Below are 5,296 nucleotides of genomic sequence, written 5' to 3'. Positions count from 1 at the left end.
CACACATTTTACAGAATGTCTAAAAATACCTAAAATGCCTCATTTAAAGAATTGGTGTTAATTGGAGGTCCTGCCATTCAAAAGCCCAATACTAACATGCGCGAGTGTGTTATTTCAGAAGAAAGACTTATGATAACACTTAGGTAAGTAAAAGACGTACTATATCTAGGTATATTTATTAATAAAATATTACATTAATATTTGTAAGAAACTGTGTTGTTGCATATTGGTCGAAGGAGGAGAAATGTCATCAGTAGTAACTGTGCTGCAATACTTCTATGAAATGAAGTTGTGGCAACATCATTGGGCGAAGAATCGGGTGTACCGACTCGACTGTATTCATTGAAAATCCACTTGAGGTGTGTGATGCTGATTCGTGGTGGTGATAGTCTATTCTTGAAGTATCGTGTATCGGAAAGTGTTGAAAAGTTGTGGATTATTTTGTTCTTGTCTGATTAACTATTCGATTAACGTTAGAGTTTGTATTTTGAACGTTCGTAAATTTTTGTCAGATAGGCTTTTTACATCAGGCAGTAAACTGAAAAGAAACATCTTTCGATCATCACCTGGTGATTCCAGGGTATTCCTTTTTGTGATGATTCGATTACTAAACTGTTATTATTTTCTTCAGTATTATTTTCAGCTATGTTTTCGTTTGGCGGTGCTTGAGATGATTCGTCTTCATCTGGCTGCGTCAATACCTCAGTGTCTGGTAGCGAAATATTTCCAGTATTTTCTAAATGTTGGACCGGTCTTATATATGGCAATACAAACTGCATAACGTCGTGCAAGTAGTAAGGTTTTTTTTTGCTTTGTTGAAGAGCCAGATAGGGATGGGTTTAGGCTCCGGACAAACCCATTGCGAATGTTGTTCCATTTTTCTTTACAATCAGCCTGTGCAAAGAGTAAATATTGTTAGAATATGTATACGCCGCAGCGCAGCGCAGCGAGCAAGGTCATGATTGCCAATATGATTTCCAACATCCGAAACGGATAGGAACCAGAAGAAGAAGATGTATACAAGCTAAAATTCAGTTGTTATACATTTTCACTTTTGTTTTGTGTTTCAGGTATTTAGCTACTGGCTGCATTTGCTGCTCTAGCTTTATATTTTCAAAGAAGTGAACGTACCATTGAATTAATTACAGAAGAAACTGCAAATGCCATATGGAATTCGTTAAAAGAACTATATGGTATTACCAAATAAAGAAAAATGGAAAGATATAGCATAGATTTTTTGAATTATGGCAATTACCAAACTGTCTAAGGGCGGTCGATGGAAAACACATTAGAATTACAAAATATCCAAATTCAGGATCTTCAAATTTTAATTATAAAAATTATAATTCTGTTATTTTACTGGTTTGCTGTGATGCTGATGGTATTTTTACTTCAATAGAATGTGGGTATGCTGGACGAAATAGTGACGGCGGCATCTTTCGGGTGTCGATATTTGGTTGTTGGTTGGAAAGCAACAATACTTTACCACCGTCAACTGAACTTTCTCATGACGAAAGTGACAATAAGTTCCCGTACTATTTTGCAACAGACGCCGCATTTCCTCTTAGAAAAAATGTCATGAGACCATACCCTGAAAGAAATATTGATAATAAAAAGCGAATTTTCAATTACAGACTTAGTCGAGGTAGAAAAACTATAGAGTGCACATTTGAAATGATGACTCAAAAATTTCAGGTTTTGTTGACACCAATCAGATGTCGACAATACGAAACTATTATCTCAATAATCCAGTGTGCTTGTGTATTACACAATTTTATTCAAAAAAAGGACGGTGCATTGTATACAGTACCTTCAGCACTCACTACAACACAAAATATCCCACAAAATATAAGAAATGTGCCAGACATGGATAACTTAAATATAGATGAAAATTCTTTACCTCAACATTTACGAAATTACTTAAATTATTTTTTATTACAAAATACTGCTTTACCATGGCAATGGAATTATTGTGTATAAAATATGAAAATTAATTTAATCAATATATGTACCTAAATAACAATTTTTTTATTTTAACCTACCTGACCACTGTATTTGCCTGGCTACTACTGACCACGCTTTTTCAGTTACATCTTTTCTGGAGTACTCTTGTAGGGTATTATTATATAAACACTGATAATTTTCAATCAGTTGGACAAATTTTAATATTTGATCTGCCATTCTCATAAAATTTCGTCAAAAAAGTTGTTATAACACTAAAGCCATCTAAAGCGTACTACAAGCGACTGACATCGTTGTACGCCTGGTGGCTTGAAGCTTATCTGCGTTGACAATTCCGCGCCGCTTACGCTTCGTGTACAAGTATGTATGTACAGTACATGTACATGTACTGTTTTTGTACAGTATTCCATAAAGACACAAGTGAGCAGCACGAAAGCGTATGCTTTTCGTACGTCGCATCTAATACGCGTCTATGACGATACGCTTCGTGTGCATCACAGACCACTAATAAGGTTAGGTGATCTGTGGTGTGCATTACTTGCGTCTGGCCAATCATAAGGAAGAATTTTGTGCTGCCAACCAAAGTAACCGGCCCTCCATTTTGTAAAGTTGTTTATCAACATATTCGAATTTTGATTTTGTTGATTATTTGTTACAATATTAATATTTTAATAGTAAATAATTTAGAAAATATTAATAATAAAAGGATATCATGGTCACCAACTCTAGCTACTGTTTCTACTCATGCGCAAAAATTCCACTCCGTCGATTTATAAATTGAGATAATATTTACAGTCCATTTGTTACGTCTCCAGTGCGTCTACGTCTACAGTCCGTCAAACCACAGTCAAACTATAAATGCAGCTTTATTTGTAGCAAAATTTTCTACAACTTAATTATTACTTTTAATCGTAAAATGGAAAATAAAAAAGTTATAAACAATAATAACTAAAAAGTTTTGAACAAATTTTCTTTTCTGCCGTAACTTTTTTTCTAGTTATTTTACAATAAAATGATGTCAGAGCAATATTATAGAAAGTTTTGTAACGAATCACTTTCACTACAAATTTGTACAATTTCATAAATTTTTCGGGTTTTTACAGCGTACCGAAATTGACCGGGTACGCAAGTAGAGTGTCTATGCCGGTTCCACCCGGCATAGGGAAATCAATGTGTTAGAGAGAGAGAGCGTTCTATCAATGTGTTAGAGAGAGACAGATGACGTCACATGCCCCGACGCGCCGTGGAAGGAGTCTACTGACTTATAGTTCAACTTTTATCCGCTAGATGTCACTAGTAATCACTTGGCATCCGCCATTTTTCAACAATAATTTATAAATTATTTAGCTACCAAATCTTGTCAAATATCAAATTATGATGCTTTTTTTTACAACAAAATCCAATTAAGATGTACATACTATTTAACACATAAATATTTTATTATTAGACACAGGTCAGGACTAAGGAAAATTTAAAACAAATATAAAATTAATATATATTTATTCTTTACGTCAAATGTGCTTCATTTCATCAATGTCTCCATACGGTGTAGATCAGAAGAGTTTTACGAAAAAATACAAAAGTTAAAAGCCGATATACAGTGGTACGAAGATAGAACTGCAATTGAAAAACGATTTGCATATCTAATTAAACTGTATACCAAAGGATATGTTTTTTATTTACTAATATATTACAATTCTATAAATTATGTATTTGAATTAAATATTTTTTACTTCACCAAAAAACTTAGTCGCTTTATCAAATATATTCTATATACGCGAGAGCGAAATAGCTAAATTGATATAGCGTCTGCCACCGGAACAGACAATTATTGTTGGATCGAGTCCCCATATTAGTAGCATTTTTTATTTATTTAATAATTGTAATTTGGATTTAAAAAATGGGCGTTGATACAAGATTTGGCAGCTAAATAATTTATAAATTATTGTTGAAAAATGGTTGATGACAAGTGACTACTACTGACGTCTAGCGGATAAAAATTGCAACTAGTCAACAAGATTTGGCAGCTAAATAATTTATAAATTATTGTTGAAAAATGGCGGATGCCAAGTGACTAGTAGTGACATCTAGCAGATAAAAGTTGAACTATAAGTCAATAGACTCCTTCCACGGCGCGTCGGGCATGTGACGTCATCTGTCTCTCTCCAACACATTGATAGAACGCTCTCTCTCTAACACATTGATTTCCCTATGCCGGGGGGAACCGGCATAGACACTCTACTTACGCATAAGAAATGCTTGATTACACATAAGAATATTGGATATTGACATTATCTTACTCACAGCATTAGGAAGGAAGCAGTCCAATTTTTAGCAAGCCCCAATACTTGGGGCACATTGTGAGAGGTGAAAAGTACGAACTTTTAAGAAATATCATGCAGGACAAAATTAAGGGCAAAAGAAGTGTGGGAAGAAGAAAAATATCGTGGCTTCGTAATCTACGTGAATGGTTCGGGTGTAGTTCGATTGAACTTTTTAGGCGCGCTGCTAACAAAGTCGCAGTGGCCATGATGATTTCCAATCTCCGCTAGGAGTGGCACGAGAAGAAGAAGAAGTCCAATTTTGTGTGTCAAAAGTGTCGCAATTTTTTTAAACCTTTAAAAGGATGTAAGTCTCATGAATTATACTGTCCTTCAAGTTTGATATATGGCGATGTCATTGCAGAGAATTTTCTGTTTTCCATGTTTGTTCAGGATGCGACACAACATTAGTAGCTGACGAGATCAGCAAACAGAAATTCATCAAAATTTTACACAAACATCCTGTGTTAGCTAGCGGAACGTTTTTCGTTTGTTTATATGGTGGGAATGAAGACGATGAGATACAATCGATTCTTCAAAACAGTGACCAAAATTACTGGAGGGATGCCGGTTTTCAACATCCCTTCAGGGAGAGTCTTGTATGCTAACAGTGTCTCTTTCAGCGGTTTGTACTTGCTGTAAGTCCAATTGTTCCGCTAGCCTTCGAATGCTCAGTAATAGAAACTTAAATGGACTCTTAAATGTGATTTAGTTTGGCCGGTTGAATAGATTGATAGAGTGAAATAAAACAATAACTTGTTTAGCTAGAACTGTAATTGAAAAAGGACAAGAAATAGAAACTTATAAACTGTGAGTGAATCACTAATCGTAAGGAACCTAATTAGAAAATTACAGTTTACGAACGAAAACACCATAACACTTCACATTATGGGTTCCCGTTTATATTGCGAACGTGAAGAAAAACTCTCCGAAACTTGAAAAGTAGGTCTAAGCCCTACGACGATCGCTAATTCACTGGCTTCCCCTAGCCCCTCCGAAATACTTGTCTATGC

The 5,296-nt window shown here is 35.0% G+C and overlaps 1 pseudogene; it reads left to right on the top strand.

Annotated features, from left to right (window-relative positions):
- LOC140438194 (uncharacterized) lies at positions 1–1,980 on the top strand (annotated as a pseudogene).
- The last annotated feature ends 3,316 nt before the right edge of the window (positions 1,981–5,296 follow it).

Source organism: Diabrotica undecimpunctata, chromosome 4 (genome assembly GCF_040954645.1).
Source record: "Diabrotica undecimpunctata isolate CICGRU chromosome 4, icDiaUnde3, whole genome shotgun sequence".
NCBI lineage: Eukaryota > Metazoa > Arthropoda > Insecta > Coleoptera > Chrysomelidae > Diabrotica > Diabrotica undecimpunctata.
The sequence above is the reverse complement of the archived record's forward strand: the minus strand, read 5'-3'. Positions and strand labels throughout refer to the sequence as shown.